General features: G+C 48.6%; 1 protein-coding gene across 3 annotated transcripts in view; it reads left to right on the top strand.

Moving 5' to 3' along the window:
* RAD50 (RAD50 double strand break repair protein) overlaps positions 1–19,085 on the top strand; it is a 227,824-nt gene that overhangs the window by 54,167 nt on the left and 154,572 nt on the right. The window lies entirely within an intron of this gene.

Genomic DNA, 19,085 nt, shown 5'->3' with positions numbered 1-19,085 from the left:
AGATGAAATCCAAGGGCAGAAACCAGATCACGCTCACCTCAAAGTCTCCTGCTCAGCATAGAGCCCAGAGTATCAGAGATGCTTAGTAGATGAATGTAAACTCTTGCCAAGACTGAGCCGAAGTGTGTGAATGTCTCCACGGGCTGAGAATCATTGCTTGCTTGCTTGCTTGCCTTTTTTTTTTTTTTTTTATGTACTTGTTTCCTTTTATCATTATACAGTAACTTGGGTTAGGTCATAACAATGTGAATTTACTTAAAGATACTGAACTGTACACTTAAAATGGCTAATATGGTAGAATTTATGTTGTGTGTACTTTACCACAATTTTAAAGAATACATGTAATGCAAAAAATAAGTACAGACAAAGGGAATAAGGGAGAAAGGTCCATATTATCAAGAGATAAAGGACAAAGGCTTTGATTCAGGATTTGATCCAGACAGAATTGGATTAAAAAATAAGTAATTTGAATTAGGTAAATGCAAATCAAAACCATAATAAGATATGACTTCACACCCATCAGGATGGCTATTATCAAAAAAATAGAAAATAGCAAGTATTGGCAAGGATGTGGAGAAACTAGAACTCTGTGCGTTGCTGGTGGGAATGTAAAATGGCATATTTGCTGTGGGAAATGGTATCGTGTCTACTGAAAAAATTAAACATAGAAATACCATATGATCTGGCAATTTTAATTCTAGATATATACCCAAACAATTGAAAGCAGGAACTCAAAGAAGTATTTTTACATCCATGTTCATATAAGCATTACTCATAATAACCAAAAAGTGAAAACAATCCAAATGTCCATTGACAGATGAACAGGTAAACAAAATGTAGTATACACACAAAATGGAATATTATTCAGCCTGAAAAAGGATGGAGATTCCCCTACATGGTAAGGCATAGATGAACCTTGAAAACATTATGCTAAGAAGTGGAATGAGCCAGACAGAAAAGGACAAGTATTGTATTGTCCCTCATTTGGATGGGGTAGCTAGAGTAGTCAGATGCATAGAAATAGAAAGTAAAGTGGTGGCAGCCAGTGGCCGGTGGTTGGAAGGGAATATGGAATTAGTCTAATGGGTTTGGTGTTTCTATTGAGGACAACAGAAAATTTTTAGAGCTGGATGGTAGTGATGGCTGCTTGTACATTCAACTTATCATCATTAAATTGCACACTTAACAGTGCTCGAAATGGGGACACCTGGCTGGCTCATTTGGAGGAGCGTGTGGCTTGATCTCAGGATTGTGAATTCAAGTCCCACTGTGGGTGTAGAGATTATGTAAATAAAGAAAACTTTTTATTATTTATTTATTTTTAAAGATTTTTAAAAATATTTTATTCATTTATTCATGAGAGACACAGAGACATAGGCAGAAACAGGCTCCCCGTGGGGTGCCCGATGTGGGACTCGATCCCAGGACCCCAGGATCACGACCTGAGCCGAAGGCAGACACTCAACTACTGGGCCACCCAGGTGTCCCTATTTTTAAAGATTTTATTTATTTATTTGAGAGAGAGAGAGAGAGAGAACAAGCAGGGGGAGGGGCAGAGGGAGAGGGAGCAGCAGACTTCCCACTGAACAGGGGCCCATTGACGTGTGGCTCTATCTCTAGATCCAGGGATCATGACCTGAGCCAAAGGCAGACGCTTAGCCAACTGAACTACCCAACCACCCCATAAAGAAAACTTTTTTGAAAATGATTAAAATGGTAAATTCTATGTTATGTATGTTTCACCAAATTTTTAAAAAATGTAATATGAGCACATTATGAACATTTTAGAAACTGTTGGTAAGCACAAAGGGAAAAAATTTAAACCTTACCAGCTAGAAACAGCTGCTGTTAAAAATGAGGTGTGTACCTTTCTATTCATCTCTTCCTTTCTCTATCCCTCTCTTTCTCAAAAACAAATATGTATGTATATCTACCGATCTATCTTTGGAGACCATATTCAACCTATGGGAAGTCTCTTCCTCACATCCATCTCTCAACTATTCGTGTCAATGCTGCTTCCTCCCTTTGAGGCTCCCAGGACAAGTCTGTTCCTGTTCTGGACATCAGTTCTTTGAACAATTTCTCACACCTGACTTTTGATCTATGTTTCTAAGAACATGATACTAGAGTGGGACTGGTAATGTGTTAGGAGGGGTCAGAGAAAACAGCAAGTGCCTCTCCCCATTCTCAGCTTCCACACATCTTCAGTAGGTCCACATGAGCGTGTTGGCTTCTTGTACAATGCACTCGTTGTGAGTCCTACGAAAGCCACTGGTGACCAAACCCCTGAGTATCTTGGTCCAGGCTGCCCTTCCCCAGGGCCCTGTGCTCTGCCTTGTTTTCCTTGCTTCTTGGACCTGGTGCTGGGCCTCATTATCCCTGGTTTTAGCCCCAAGATCTGACTTCTGTAGCCTGTCAGGAGCCTGTGACCTCGTGCCCCAAAGAGCACATCCTTCCCCTCTCTACCGTGAGGGAGCTACGAGAAGAGTGAGGGCCCCACAGCCTCTGACCCCTGCTGGACCCAGTGGAGAAGCAGCTGCTTCCTCTCTTCCTCCCATGAGAAGTGGGCCTCCTGCCCCATCCCAGGCACCACTGTGCCCTGCAGAGCTACAAGTCAGCAGGAATGAGCAAAGCTATCAGAAAGAGGGGTTCCCCCCACCATGTGGGCTAGTGGGGGCTATATTAGCTGCCCTGCTTCTGCTGCCATTAAGTACTGGCCCCAGAGCCATATCCCAGCTGTCACATCCTATGGATGTGCCCCCAGACTCTCACATTTGGGCCCAACTATATCCTCCTTCTCTACCTTTGCCACCTGGTCTAGGAGGCAGAGCTTGGCCAGCTTCATCAGTAGTGAAAAATGAAGCAAGAGGCCCCAGCCATGGGCCTTCAGGTGACTGAAGTTCATGTCTGTACCCCCTGATTAGAGATGGTTGATGACCTCATTTGCTTGCAGATCCAGCCACAGACATAAGACCCTTCTCTCTTGGCTTTCAGGCTTCCACAGAAGGGTTTATTTAAGGTTTCAACCAGGATCTTTACAGCCCAGTCCTGAGAAGATTATCTTTTTTATTGCAACTTTGATTAATGATTGATCAAAAACTGATACTAGAAACACCGAAGAACAAATTTGCCCTAGAGATTAGGAAAGGTCTACATCTGCCAGACTTGGGGAGCTCACCACCTGCTCCCTCCAAGGTCAAACTGGGGCAAGGGTACATTGGAAGGCCCACCTCAAATACAGTCACACACATGTGACACACACGGACACACACGCACACACACACACACACACTCAGGGCAAAAAAACCCAAAAACATAAGTGTCCTTACAGTCTTTTTGGAATTACATAGGCTATAAATTACAAATAAATGGAACAAGGGACAGAACAAAAGGACCTAAAGGCTCTTAATAGAACTTTTCTCGCTTCATTTCTATGAATGCCTATTACAAATTAGCACCTTAAGGAGAAATGTGGAATGTGGGGAATAGAGGAGTTTGTGCGAAGACCATAGGCTGGGCTTCCCATAGACCTCGAGGCCCAGGGAACTGATATCTGAAGCATGGTCAACACCAGCGAGGGAAAGGGAGGAGATTCTGAACAACGTTCCTTCCACCAACGCTCCTCGCAGGAAGAGCCTTGGAGAGGGAATGGGCTGCGGTCCAGCTGTACTCTGGCTGTTTTGATGGTCTCTGAGGCTGTGACTGCCTAGCAGGGCCTCCGGGCCACATCAGAACCACTGACGGGCCCAAACCTCCCTCCTCAGCAACTGGGGAGCCAAGAATCTGAATTCAACAAACCTCCCATACAGGGGCTTCAGCCAGTCTCCACCCTCCGGGAGCCCCAGGGAGTAGGTGCTGGTGGGAACACATTCCTTGCCCCTCAGCTCCTCGGTGGTGCCCTGGGGGCATGGGGAGTGGAGCTGCTTCTCAATGGAAACTGGAAAATGAAACTGGAAATCACAGCCTCGCCACCCTGAGTACTGGGGTTTCTTTTCCACAGGGAGTCCCCAGTGGGGGAGAGCAGCCTGTTTAGTGAGGCAACGAGGGCTTTCCAGAAGCAGCCCGGTGGTGGGCACACTACACGCCACCTTGGCAGCCTGCAGGCTGGGTGGCGCCCATGCAGGGAGGGCCATGGCCACTCACCAGCTTCCTCTGAAGTTGGCAGGTTTGCTGGCAGCACTTCTAGGGTTTCCTCACTAGGAAAAGGTAATTTCACCACTTAGGTTGAAAAGCTCTTTCAGAGGTACTTTGGGAAAGGGTCCTGGGCTCTCGCTTAATCTAAAATATGTTTCATTCCAAAACCGTTTCTCAGAAATCAGCATTTCATTCCAGCAGCGTCTTGCCACACCGGCTCCCTTCACGAACGCTTTGGCCTGCCAGTGCTCTCCCACATGCACACACAGCACCCTGATGAGGAGGGATGGAGGTGCTTGAGACCCCAAATCCTGGTCCTACCCCCTCCCCAACTCCAGCCACCCCAACAGGTGCCAGAGTTCGGAGCTCATGCTTACTCAGGCACAGGTACCAAAAACAGTCTTGGTCCCAGCCAAGACACCACTCAGGGGCAGCTTTGACGACACCAGCAGAGCAGCTTTCACAGCTGCAGATTTCTTAAAGGGACTGAAGGCATGAGATGAGGACTGTGGGATGTGGTCCAAGAACCATCCCCACCCTACAGCTCCACATCAGCCCTCTGTCCTCCATGTCGCTCGCCTCAGAGAATGGCTGCCCTAATCTGTAGGCCCACCACATACTCCTTTGATTAAGACCCTGCAGTTGTGCCTTCTAGAGCCCTGTGCTCTTCAGTTGTCTATTTTTTTTAAGATTTATTTTTATTTATTTATGAGAGAGAGAGAGAGAGAGAGAGAGAGAGGCAGAGACACAGGCAGAGGGAGAAGCAGGCTCTATGCCGGGAGCCCGATGCGGGACTCGATCCCGGGACTCCAGGATCGTGACCTGGGCCAAAAGCAAGTGCCAAACCGCTGAGCCACCCAGGATCCCCAGTTGTCTTTGGGAGTATTTGCCTCCTGTGTCCCACCCTGAAACTAAAACTGCCAGGACCCAGAATTTGGTCTGTACAGTTCACCACTGTGTCATCCGTGCTTGGAACAGTGCCTGACACATTGTTGGTGTGCAAAAAAGCATGTTTGATGCACGAGGATAGCCTGAAGAGCCCAAGAAAAGGACAATGTGTCAGGAGGGGGTCTGCAGTGGCATTCCTCAGTGTCCAACCTCATCCCACCCCCTCAGAGTACCAGCAGTTGAGATGCTGTGAACAGATGTCCCAGCTCTGCTGCCCATGGTCCCCAGACACACCAGTCCGTGGAATGGGTTGACTACTGTCCTGGGGTGTGCAGGAGGTTTCTCAGGGCCACGGCAGAGGCTTCTCCTGTGGTACCTCCTCCAAAGGGCCTGGCTTTGTGCTCCCCCCCCCCCCCCCCCCCCCCCCGCCGCTCTTACCTGACAGATGGACTTACATAGCCTCTTCTAGATAGGCCAGGACTCTTGGCTCCCTGGGATACCTAGAAAAGAAAGGCCACTTTTAGCCTCGGGGGGTCAAGAGGTGAGGGTGTGGGCAGAGGCATGATGCCAGTGGATAGCCCTCTAGGAGTAGATGCGGACAGCTCTGTCTTCAAGTCCTACATTCTTTCAATCTTCTCAGCCTCACTTTCTCACTGTAAATGGGATTTGTTCTTATGTATGTGCTTTGAAAAGCAATAGAACAGAAGATAATAGAAATTTGGAATCGAACTGTCTAGGATAAATCCCAGCTCTGTCATTCACAGGCTGTGTGACCTTGAGCCAATCACTGAATCCCTCTTTCCCTCCTTTTTTCTCTCCCATAAAGTAGGAAAAAGGATAGTGGGTTCTGTGAGTTAAGTCACGTTCCTGACACATGGTGAGGGCTCAGTCATCACTATTACTACCTTCACCGGGCTTACAGGATCCAACAAGACAGCAGCATATGTAAGCACAGTCTCTAGACTTGAAGGCAGTGTACAAATATGAGGAAAGAGCATTGTTTTGGAAATACTGAAGGCATAGCTTCTCTCCCACATTTGTCTGGGGTGGGGCAACAGTTTCCCTTATTCAGTGTTAGACTAGAGATGCACAAAAGGGAGGTGAAAAACAGAAACCGCCGACCGTTTGAGCTGTAAGCTGCACCAAAGCAGTGTGGCCGGTGCAGATGGTAAGGGCCCGGGCAGGCCCACTTCCTCCCTGCGTGCCATGGGTCTTCCTCATACCAGCCGCTTCCCAAAGCTGCAGGAAGTGGGGCCAGAAACTCCTCAGGGTGTGTGCAGGGAGGCCTGAGCAGGAGTTGGCAGCTGCCAGGGTGAGAACAGAAAACTTGGAGGTCTTTGATGGGTCCTGGGGCTACTGGGGCCATAGCCCCTTGCCCTTTCTCTGCCCAGCATGGGTTTGTAGCAGACTTTTCTCTCTTGAGCTTGCAAGCTGTTGTACAGGAGGCGTCCAACCCGTGAGAGGCAGGCTGGAGAAGAGAGCCGAATCTTTTCTCAAAGGAAATGCAGTTGTGGTTTGGAGACGTTCATTTCACATCTGTGGTTGGCGTTTCCCAGGGTTCTAAGAGGTGAATGCAGGGTCAGCCCCATGTCGCCAAATAAGGTTCACCAGTGACCTTAGCAACAGGCTTTGCTGCCCATTGGCTGCCACTGCTGCCGCCTGCCAGTGCGACTTCCTGGAGGCCTGAAGGGCTGAAGCTCTCACATGTGCAGGGATCCAGCTGCTCCCTGTCAGAAATCAGTGCCCTTTGAAGCAACCGCAGATAGAAAGCTCTGGGCAAAGGTACCTGGGTTCCTGCGTTTCAGAGTCCACCCTGCCAGCACTCCACTGACCATTCGCACACAGCCTTGGATCAGCTCCCTCAGCTTAGTGGCCTGGTCCCAGCTTGCTAACGGGAGCTGTGCCCTCCCCATCCACACCCTACTTCCTGCGCTGGCTGTCAACATTGGAACTCCAGAGGTCCCATTTCATAGTCCTGCTCATTTCTCTTTTGTGCTAACACTCTGCTAAGCTCCTTCTTCAAAGTATCTCTGTCTTCTTAAAAGATTTTATTTATTTATTAGAGGGAGAGCCCAAGCAGGATGGGGGGCAGAGGGAGAGGGAGAAGCAGACTCTGCTGAGCAGGGAGCCTAACACAGAGCTTGGTCCCAGGACCCCAGGATTATGACCTTAACCCGACTGAGCCACCCAGGTGCCCTTCATGTTAAATCTTAACTCAGTAACCCAGTGAGTCAGCCCCATTTTATAGATGGGAAAGCTAAGACCAAAAGAAGTCAGCTAACTGGCCTAAGACTGCATCAGTAAGTAGGGAAGCCACAAGCTGAACCCACTTTACACAGGCCCAGATCCCATGCTATGAACTGCCATACTGTACTGCCAGTCACTCTGCATCTCGTGCCTCAGTGCCTTCATCTGTGATGTGGGGATGATAACATGTCACTGTCAGTGTTGCTGCATAGTGAAGACTGCATGGAGTCACCTACGTGCAGGAACCTAGGGCAAAGTGCACTTTGTTAGTGCACCTTGGCGCCTGCTAGGGCTGCTGCACAGGCAGCTTGCATGTTCCTCTCCCACAGAGTGTGCTGCTGAAACACTGAGGTTTGTGAACCGGACTTCTCTGTGGCCCTCATATTTAGTTTCCACTTCCTCATTCTCAGCCTCCTCCCACCCCCACTCAACTGCATCCCCGAGATAGGGAGGCCAGAGCCCAGCCTGCTGCCAAGGGGCCATGAGCTATGGGTACCAGAGGGCACAGGGTGTGTGGGCTGGAGGAGACAAGATGCTGAAGATGGAAGGTGGGCTGATCTGATCTAGCTGCAAGAGCAGCCATACCTCATTTCCTCTACCCCAGGCAAAGCGGGGTATGACAGCACTATTTCCCTGAGAACCATTTTCAGAATTTAAAAGTATAGAGGCACCTGGGTGGCTCCGTGGTTGAGCATCTGCCTTTGTCTCGAGGGTCATGATCCCAGAGTCCTGGGATCAAGTCCCACGTCGGGCTCCCTGCATGGAGCCTGCTTCTTCCTCTGCCTGTGTCTCTGCCTCTCTCTCTGTGTCTCTCATGAATGAATAAGTAAAATCTTTAAAAAGAAAAACAAAGTATATCTGGCAATCTGGTAAAGAAGATACACATCCCTATAACCCAACAGCTCCATTCCTCAAGAGTCTGCTCTGACCAAACTCTTACCTACCATGTGCGTGACACTATCCACACAACACCAGGAAGAGCCCAAATGCCCATCATCAGCATTAGAGAATGCACAGAAATTGTGCAACATTCTTCCAATGAAAATGAATGAACTACAGTGACTTGCAATAGCTGTAATATTGGATAATAATATTTTAAGAATGACTGACTCTCGTCAACATAATATTGAGTAAAACACACAAAGGAATGCATATGGTATAATTCCTTTCAGGCAAAGTTTAACCACTAGCAAAGCCGGACTGTATTGTTTTAAGGGTATAGGCAGAAGAGGTAAAACTATAGAAAACACAAAAATTACTGTCACAAAAGTCAGTTTAGGCATGACCACAGGAAAGGGTGCAGGTTGTGATAAGGAGGGGCCCACGGGGGTCTTGGAGGGGGTTGGTGTTGTTTCATCTGTTGACCTGGTGGTGGTTATACAAATATTTGCTTTATATTTTACACTTATTAAGCTGAAAGTTATGTTATTAAAAACACTGAACATATGTGTTGTGTGTATTTATGCATAATTACTGTCTCTCAATGAGGAATAAAAGTGTGCGTATGTTCAATCCAGCCCTGAACCAATCCAGTGTGTGGACAGGGCTGTAGTGGAGGCTGTACCCGAGCCAGCCTCTTTTTTTTCCCTCATGAAGCCATCATCTGTCCTGAGGAAAGCTGGCTGGCTCAGCTCCTCATCAGTTGGCATTAGAGTGGTGGCCCAGGGGCCGGTGGGGATGGTTTGTTGAGGAGCAGATATTGACCTCATTGCGCTCTGACACCGTTGTATTCTTCTACATAGAGAGAAGAGACTCAGGGTCTCAACCGGGAATAAAAATAGGTTCTCAAAAACAAAAACAAAAACAAAACAAAACTCCTCAAGATGCCACACTGGTTGCTAACTTGTAGCTTTTAGCTTTTACTGCAGACCAAGGGACCTTGGAGGGAGTGGAAGATACAGACTGGTACGCAATTTAGGTTTGGAAGACATCCTTTGACATGTCACCACTGCTGGGGAAGGCCTACTAGTGATTCCTGACTAGTAGTTCACCTTAGGGGCCTGGCATTTTCTAAGGTTGTGACTTGTTTTATTCATCCTTATCTTTCTAGACTGGAATAGGCTAGGGATGACAGCCAATGAATGTTTGTTGTGTGAACAAGTGTGTAGAGTATATGCTGTGGAAGATAAGGCTTCATCAGGTGCCAGAGAGGCAGCCCACCAGGCTCCCTCCTCTGATCTGTCTCCAGACAGCCTAGCCAGCTAGAGCAGGCTTCCTCAGGGGGTGCCCCAAGCTGACGCCCATTGGCAGCTAGCTCATCAGGTGTTACAGACGACCTTCCTCTTTCTTTCCAAGCTAAATATCGCCAATTTCTACAACTGTTTGCCTTATAGCCCTCAGCATTCCAGTTGTCTAGCCTGGAGAGGCAAAGAGCATCCAGATGTAGTCTGAACGTGGATGCAGATGAAAAATCAGGGTTTGTGTGCTTTGGCAGTTGCTGTGTTCAAGCTGCGATGGTGACAGCTGCTGGTATGGCCTCTGACATGATAGAAGGTTTAGGGTTGCTGCTTATCATCTTTCTTTCTTTGGCATGTCTTTACATAGACACTTTTGTGAGGTTATACCCCATGCTGGATGGCCCTTTTCACCAGTGTTATATTTTCCCTCAGCTCACCTGGAGGCTCCCTGAGAGCTGACTTATGGTAGGCACTCCATAGATATTAGCTCATAGTACTTATTTTATTGTTTTATTATTTGAATAAACAGTCATGGATTCAGTGTCATTCACTGAGCATATACAATGTGTCAGGCATTGCTGGGTGCCAGAATAGTGCAGGAACAGAATAGGCCTGTCACTGCTCCCAGAGCCTCCGGATGCTCTGAGACTTATTTACTGAATGATAAACCCTGGTTGAGTTCATTGTGATCATCACTGCTACCACCAGACATTCACTGGGTGCTTTCTGTGTGTGCAACTCACAAGCCTCCTTCCCCTCAGTGCTGGAATGTGGGAGCTGTTGAGGATGACACCACTGGGGGAGGCGAGGAGCAGTGAGCTTGAAGCAAACTTATTAGTGGTCAAGTCCTAGCTCTGCCACACATGAACCACATGAGCATGGGTGAGTTCACTTGGGCTCTCTGAGCTTCAGTTATTGAAAGTTGAGATCACAATACATCCCTCAGAGGCAAGAGAGAATCAGATAGGGTCCCCACACCGCACAACCCCAGGGGGTGCTGTTCATATTTTAGTCTCTGCAGTAGCTGGTGGCCTGGGATTAAATGAGAGCACTTTTGCAAAGAGGTCTAAAATTAACAGTCATCAAATGGCAGCTATTGTTATGCACGAATTAGAGGGAAGCAGGGTCACTGCAGGCCAGCAGGCTGCACAGGGGCTGCCAGGCTTTGTTCTTCAAGGAAGGGCAGGGCTCTGAGAAGTGCAGCCTGTGATGCAGGCAAATGCCAGGAGGCAGGGACTCCCAGGGCAAGTCTGAGTAAGGAATGGCCTGAGTAGGGAATTCTCTAGGCACAGAGGAGCCCCAGAAGCTGGGCAGGGAGCAGGGATGGATGAGAGCAAGGTGAAGTCTTTTCATTATTGGGCTGCAAAGGACCCTCAAGAGCATCTTGTCCAGCCTCTTGTCTCACCAGGTCTGCAGGGGGCTAGGCAGGGGAAGGCATGAGTCTCCAAGCAACTATCTGGGCCAGGACTTCTACCTGTGCGGAATCCAGTTCAACCCCAGTTTGTGGCCCCATAAAAGGAGGTCCCTGGCATTTTTGACACATAACTATATGTAAGTTTTTTCTGACTGTATAAGTAATTATAGGTCATTGTAGAGCATTTTTAAGTTATGGAAACATAAAAAATAAATATAATCACTTATAATCCCACCACCCAAATGTTATCACCATTAGTGTTCTGAAGCATTTCTTCCAGTAGGTATTTCACATAAAATTATACATTATATATGCATTAGATTAGAATTATATTGTGTATAATTTCATGTTCTGTTTTTTTTTCCTATAAAAAATGTGTTTTTATGAGAAGGAGGGCTGTTTTCAATATAAAAGAAACTCTAGAAAATTTTTTTCCTTAAGAAAAAAGGAAAAGGACAAAAGTTCCCATCTGTGGTGGTTGGGAGGACACTGTGCTGGCTGCAGAGTGGCTCTGCCTCATGTCTGGTGGGAGCTCCGAGGGAGGGGCTCAGAGAGAGAAAAGCATTTCTCCTCTCCTGGCCAGGCCGTGCAGCCTCCTGCCTGGGGCAAAAAGGAGTTGATGAATGTGCCCTCACCCTTCCTTCCTCAACACAGGATGTGTGATCATCCACTCCCTCTAAAGGCACATGTGTGGTTGTGATCGCTATTGTTTATTAATAAAAACAGCATCTCAGTTGGTGCAGCATGTTTTCTCTTGTGCTACCTCCCCCTGTGAGGCAGTAAGACAAAAGCTGTTATACCCATTGTATAGATGAAGAAACTGAGGCTACAGGAGGTCTCATTTGAGGCAACACAGCTAGTAAGTGGCAGAGCCAGGACTTCATGCAGATCTGGCTGACATCCAATTTAGGGATTTTTCCTCAAAACTTTTTTCCCCCTAGTCCTAGCTTTTTTTTAGTTAAATCGGATCCCCTTATGAAACCAGAGATTGAGAGTGCTGTAAGTATAATGCGTGTGTGGAAAAGGACAGAAGCCCACCCTGGGAATCTTAAGCCAAGCCCTGGAGGCTCAGGTGCTGGGTGGCCTGACCTCTGAGCACCTCCTCTAGGACAGCTCAGAGCCAGCACCACTGGAGATTAAGGGGGTGGGTTCAAGGAGGAAGCTGTTACCTGTAGACATGTCCAGCAGAGCCACTATTTTTCAGGCATCCTTCCTGACCCACCTAGGCCATGGAGGCCCACTCTCTGCCCAGCACACTAGAGTCTCAGTGACTCCCGGAACAGAATAGGGTCTGCCACAAGAGAGACTCTGGGGCTCTGTGAGACAGACTCTAACCAAGGGACTTGGGGCAGCTGCATCCCTCAGCTGGTTTCCCTTATTGCTGCTGTCACAAAGTACCATAAACTAAGTGGCTTAAAACAACACAGATTACAGTTCTGTGGGTCAGAAGTCCAAAATCGGTCTCCCTGGCCTAAACTCACAGTGTCAGCAGGGCTCCATTCCTTTCCAGAGGCTCTAGTAAGAGAATCTGTTTCCTAGTCCTTTCTTATCACCCGTCAGAAGCCACCTGCATTCCTTGGCTTGTGGCCCCTTTCTCCATCTTCAAAGCCAGCAGTGGCTGGTCCACTCTTTCACATAATGCCACATCCCTGGTTCTGTCTCTCCTCCCTCCTTCTTCCCCACTTAAGGACACTCAAGTGACTACACTGGATCCATCCAGATAATCCACGATAATCTCTTTATTTTACATAGCTGATTAGCAACCTTATTTCTATCTGCAACCTTCAATTCCCTGTTGCCATTAAGATAACATATTCACAGATTACATGCATTAGGATGTGGACATCTTTATTCCCCTGTGGACCATCATGCTGGCACTCCTCTGGGTTCTCCAAGGGCCTCACCTTCAGGCACAGACAGGCCAGATCACAATCAGGATGTTCCCACCTGTGTCAGAGAGGTCCTTTCTGCCACCTGCCTGCTTCTCACTCAGCTCAACCTGTCCTGGACTCCTCTTCTCTCCTCCCCAATTCCCAGCCTTAGGTAGAGAGAAGCTGAGCAGGAAGCACCAGCAGGTTTGGACACAGAGGAGGAGGATATGAGGCTGGGTGCACCAGGGCTATGGAAAGCTCCGGGGGCGGGGGGGTGAGCACTTCCCACCCAGAGATACTGCACTTTCCAAGAACTAGGGCCAGAGCCTGTCCTGTGAGGACTCAGATCCTGAGGTCTAAGGCTGGAGGAGTAGCTGGCCGAGTATCAGAGCCCCTCTACGGCTGCATCCTGGGCCACTCTGGACAGCCAGAGTTCATCTGGCCATCCTCTCTCAGATGATGATGCCTATCATCATTCCCCTTCCCCTCTCCATCCCTGGGCCTTAGGCTGGAACACTTTGGGGCCCACCAGAGAGAACCTCTGTCCCAGAGCTGCTTGGTGAGCACCCGGAGCTTCTGAGACCCAGCAGGATGGCCTGTGGGCAGGGCAAGGAGAGAGGGGCTGGACAAAGCCTTTGGCTCTCCAAGTACAGTGATCACCTTGCCCCAGTTTACCCAGGGCTTTCTCAGTGGTAGCACTGAAAATCCCTCACCTCGGTCCAGAGCAAACTGGGACAGTTGGTTACCCTACATCCAAGGCCCTTTGTACCTCCTAATCTACCCTAGATTACCTCTGCAGCCTGGACAGCCAGCTCTTTGGACTCTTAGATGCCAAGTTCTGCACAATATGTGGGCGTGGAGAGACCTGTGGGTGGAGGAGGGGCCCCAGGCTGGTGTAGGGGAATATAGACTCCTGCTTGCAGCATTGCCAGCAGACGTGTCACACATGGACACAATGCCTGTGTCTGCATGGGATGGAGCTTCTAGATACCTGCATGGGGGAGTGAGAAATCATGTTTGCCCGAATCTCTAAAAACTGTAATATCCTGATTACCTGGGTGATGTATTGCAGGTAGCTTTAATTAATGTGTCTCTTAATACTCATCTGTATTTCTTATTCTGTACAATTAAACTTTTTACTAGTGTACATTTTTAATAAAAGAAAGTAATTAATGACTCTGCCTTCATGTCTCCTCCAGCAGTCCTGCTGAGGGACGTGGACGGGATATACTACATGGAGTGGGACATAGCAGCCCCTGCTCTGGCTCCTGGTTGGTCATGGTCTGAGGGTCTTCTGCAGTGGTAGAGCTAGTTACTACTTTGTCCTCCTGCCTCTCAGTCTGTCCCCTGCACTCCAGAGTCCAGCTTCGCTTGTCCCCAGAGGGCGGGAGGACTCAGAGAAGTCAGGTGGGCACTGGACAGAACAGGTAAGCAGATGCTGACTTGGGGTTTTACAGGAAATGCTCTCAAGTGCCAGTCCTGCCTAAGCACTGTGAGAATACAGAGCTCCTGGGGAGCTTCCAGTCTGGAGAGATTGGGCCCCCACAGACCACAAGGGGAGTGGCAGACAGGAAGGGGACAGGCATTGGATGGTGAGGCTGTGCTTTTCTGGGCCATCAGCTAAAAGAGGGCCCCTGGGCACCCTGTACATGTCTTATTTTGGCCAGAGACCAAAAATGGGGTTCTAGTGAGTGATCCCCAATAGGGGCAGATGGTCTCCTGAGCCAAGTACTCTGGCTGCTGGCCAGTTCATGACAGAAGGGTGCCTTGGAAAGTTGGACACCCCTTCAGGCCCTCCTCTCTGTCCTGTCCCCACGCCCTATCTAAGAATGTCAGGCTCCCTACCTAGGAGCACAGCCCTCACCCTGGCTCTTGGCATCCTGATATCTAGCTCTTCTCCCCACCCTTGAAAGTCCAGAAGGAGCATTTGGAAAGAAGCTCTGGATCCTCAGCAGAGGCAGTTACACTTCACCTCCCACAAGCAAGGACTGAAGCCCACCATTACCCTGGTATGGCTAAAGTGACATGACTTCTTGACTTGTTCTTAGTTTTAGGAAAGTGATAGCTATTCTGGCCTAATGACTACCTCCGTATCCATGCCTGGTCCCCAGACACCAACTGTGTATCCATATAAATCCCTCATCCCATAGAGTCAGCTTTCTCAGAAAAGCCTAGCACAAATTCCCACCACCTGCACCCTGGGACTCCTTTGGCCTTGGCCACTTACTTTGCTCCTGAACTAAGTTCCCAGACATATCCCTTCACCGCTCTTAGCAAAGATGTGGCTGATTATTTTTAATTGCTCTGGAAGAACTCACTGCACCTTCTGTAATTCTGGGCAGATTCAGGATTAATTGATAGTACGAGTGAGAATGGTATCTGACTAGACACTCCCATATCCACATGGCTTTTAGGGAAAAGGAGAGGGCAGAAACTGAGAAGGAAACCCAGACCAATCCAAGGCAATTGTCCAGAAATGGAAGTAAGGACCCCATTATCTAGGCTGGGGTCTGGAGGGCAAGGGAGAGCTTTTCCTGAAGGAAGCTTGCCAGGGAGTCTGAGAACTCCCCTGGTATAGGATAGCAACCAGCCAGATGCCAGGGGTACTGTATTTGCTCAGAGACCAAAAAGCCAGGTTAGATTCCAGACAGCCATAGTTCCAGGACTATGAGACTCTACTCTCATGGCTGGAAGTAGGATGCACCTGTGAGTAGTCCTGGTACTTATACATTCACCCAGAGTTCAGATTTCTGAGTACCCCAGGACCTAACAAAGGGTCTGGTTTAGAGCAGAACAGGAGAGTTCTCATTGCCTTACTCAGACAGAAGCGCAGCTGAAAATTCCTCTTTGATCCCTAGAGCTGAGATAAGGCATAGCAGGCCAGAGTCCCCTGCAGTTGGAAGCAGGTTCACAAACATGCTGCGGTGGCCAACCCGCCCCTGCCCTGAGGCCAAGTTACAGCCCTGTTTGTGTCCTACCCTCCTTGGAGCCCCACCCCTTGAAAATGCAGGTGGCTTCCAGGGCATAGGTAAGGCATCCCTCCCTTGAGGACCAAGCTAACCCCCACCTCCTGGGGCCCAGGGGCCTGTAGCAGCAGCGCCATGTTGCCTAGGAAGAGGGAGAACAGGGCCGGAGTCCCACAGTATCCAGAGTGGATGCAACTCTTGTTGCCTTCCCTCTGTGTCCCCAGATGCTCTCTTGGCTTGAAGTGCTAGTGCCCTGTCCCAGGCAAGCTCTCCCAAACATCCTTCCCAGGCCTCAGTTTCCTTCTCTGCCAACAGCCTAATATGGTGGAACTCATCTGGGTTCTGGGCATAGACAGGTGTGAGCTGGAATCCAGGCTCCATGCTTTTTAGCTGAGTCATCCAGGGCAAGCGCCCTATACCAACTGAGCTTTCGTCACCTGGTCTGCAAACAAGGTGCTGTGGTGGGGCACCAGTATGACAGTGCAAGTGGGAGTTTGGCATAGCACCTGCTGTGGGGTGAGCACCCAGGACTTTTGTTGTCATTTCCTGGCCAGACTTGAAGGTCCTTCCCAGTTCCTCCCATTTCTGAGCTTGTGGAAATAGAGGAGGGATGGTGGGTTGGATGTCTGCCTCTCCTCTTAACACTCAATCCCTATATCCTTGTCTCATTACCCCTAGTATCTCCCCAACTAAAATTAAACTTAGCATAGACTCCCTAGGCCTGCCTCCCCACTGAACTTACAGAAGTAGGAGCTGCTTCTGCAATTCCCTACCACCAGAAAATCAGCAGAAATTAGTATCTTGGGAGCTGCCTGGAGCTAGGAAAACCACATGGCCAGCCAACTATGCCCTTGTATTGCCTGAGACTTGGCCTCACAAGGGAAGCCTGGCTGACAAAGACACATGTCACTCTGCCCAGTAAGTTTAATCCTGAAAAAGAGAGTGCACCAGCCCCCTGCCATTCTCCTGCCCTTGTGACCACTGTCATAAGTGGGGAAAGGTTAGTGCAGAGGTCTAGTGAATTTCATGCATCCTTATCACGGAGGGTTAATCCTGCCCAAGTTAAGCAAGAGCATTGCATCTGGCGGACACAAAGCCTCCCTAGGTGCTTCCACAGGGCTGCTGAGGAAATGTGTACCCTGCTAATGTAACAACTTTAGAATCTGTACAAAGAGTGTGAAAGAAGTCCAAATGGTCCCAGAGAGTGGCAGCCTGGCCATGACTCAATATCACCAACCAGTGGGATTCACTCCCAGAAGAAAGGACTCTACCTCCAGCCAGGCGCAGGACTTTTTCCTGTCTTAGACTTCCAGAAATCTGGGGAGGCTCTTATCTTGCACACAGCCCACTGACAGATGTTGAAGACTGATTTATGAAGAAGGGATGGTTTGCATTTGTCTTCTCTGAAGATTTTCTGCGACCATGACCCTCTCTATGGGCAGCTAACATATTAGCCTCTCTTTTTCTTCCTGTTGTCGAGTGAGCTAAATGAATAAATCAGCCCAATTAAAGTGGTGTCTTTGGAGTAAGGCAGTGAAACCTATAACTAACCAGAAATGCCCCCTGAATGTCCATAGATTTAGCCAGAGTTCTAGCTGGTATGACCAAGCCCCAATTTGCCAGTTTACCCCAACAGAAAGTAGTCCTTAATGACAATGTTACCACGACCCCAACAAAACAGTTCTTTCATTAACCTCCTAGCTTGATTAGCCGAGTTTCCACCACTAGTGCTTAGACTCAAACTCTGGAGAATGAGCCACAAAAGCAATGACAGACCCTGAGAATCACCTTAAAATATTATGCTCAAATTTGGGTCCAGTTATACTGGTGTTGCTCCATTTGGGCACCAACTGGCTAATGAGTTAGAGTCAGCTGCTATCACAGTTACTGTCTCCCCTGTCAGGCCTGAGCCGAGGTCCATGGCAGGGTGTGATAAGACAGCTTGGAAGGTCTGGCTCTATCCCACACTGCTTCTTGAGGCCCAGTCCCCAGAACCCAGCTCCCTTGTGATGGGGAGTAGTTAGAGTTTGGGATATTTCGAGTTAGTCCCAACTGTTTAGGACTCCTGGGATAAGAAGAGCTAGAAGTCAGGACTCTACCTTGGCTTTGGAGATTGGAAGCTAATGGATGGAATTCCTCTCCCATTTTAATAACTTTTTTTTTTATTTTAATAACTTTTAAGTGATAAACTAACATCACATATCAGACCTTGCAAGATTGCCATAGCTACCTGGGACTTCAGCATACCCGCTTGCCTACTCTCTGTCAGGGATTAGGTTGAAGGACCAGAGGAGAGCAGAAAGGTCAGAAGCAGTCACTGCCATTTGCTCTGGGTTGCATCCCTTCCCTCCAATCCCTCCTTAGCCCACTGTACCTGGTTTCACATCACCCCCAACATCCTTAGCTAGAGAAGTCACCCCCTTCAAGAGTTTGCCAAGTCTCCAGTTAGAAGCCACACAAGGCTAGAACTTAATCCAATACTTGTCAGTAAGGGCTGGGCCTTGGAGGTGGGAAAGGTCATCTCATCCATCCCTCTACTCCCAGGTGAAAAATCCAGGTGGATCTTCTACTGGGAAGAGCTTGATATTGGGGTCCCTCCAGGCATCCACAAGCAAAAGGCCCACCTGGCAGGAAGCCACCTGCTATTCAAAGAGCATGTCCAATATCAGGCAAAAATACTTTGAGTTTGACAGAACGTCAGACTGATCCTTGCTCATTTTCTAGGTTTTTTTCATCATTTTCTCACTCAGCCTTGCCTTCCCCACAGGGGCCCATATTCCTTCCAGAGGGCTGGGCCAAGGGACAGGATCTAAGTCCAGTTTCTGGGACTGCACTATAGATAAGCATCCACAGGGCTTGGTTTCTCTGAGGAACCTCCTTACTGCCATGACCTCACTCCCTAGATGATGCGAGTTGTATCAGCTGATTTCTCTTGGCCAGCCTGCCTACTACTGGGTACTGTTTATGCCTCAGGGCCAGAGGCTGGGGATGGGGGTGGGGGAGACATGAGAAAGGCCCATATCCAGAACTCTCGCCCTTAGACATTCCTTTGACTTGGGCCTTATCTGAAGGGGGCATTGCCATATGGCAGTGGTTCCCAGCCTGTGGTTTTCAGAAACTCTTCTGATCAAATATACTGCTTCACAAAGATTTTGTGTGCTTAAGTTCAGCCAGAACCCTGAAGAGACATGGGAGAAGGAAACCTGCTTGTTGTGAGGTCATCCAAGGTTTTCTTAGCCCATTTGTGCATGGTACACTACAGGGCTTGTATTTAGCACCAATATATTATTGCTGGCCACCAGAATGGTAAAATACTCTTGAATTGGCAGGTGTCCATCCCTAGTGTTCTCCAACAACCCCAGGCTCTGCCTCTCAGATCTGTCCCCAA

This window comes from Vulpes vulpes, chromosome 12 (assembly GCF_048418805.1).
Source record: "Vulpes vulpes isolate BD-2025 chromosome 12, VulVul3, whole genome shotgun sequence".
In the NCBI taxonomy this organism is placed as follows: domain Eukaryota; kingdom Metazoa; phylum Chordata; class Mammalia; order Carnivora; family Canidae; genus Vulpes; species Vulpes vulpes.
The sequence above is the reverse complement of the archived record's forward strand: the minus strand, read 5'-3'. Positions and strand labels throughout refer to the sequence as shown.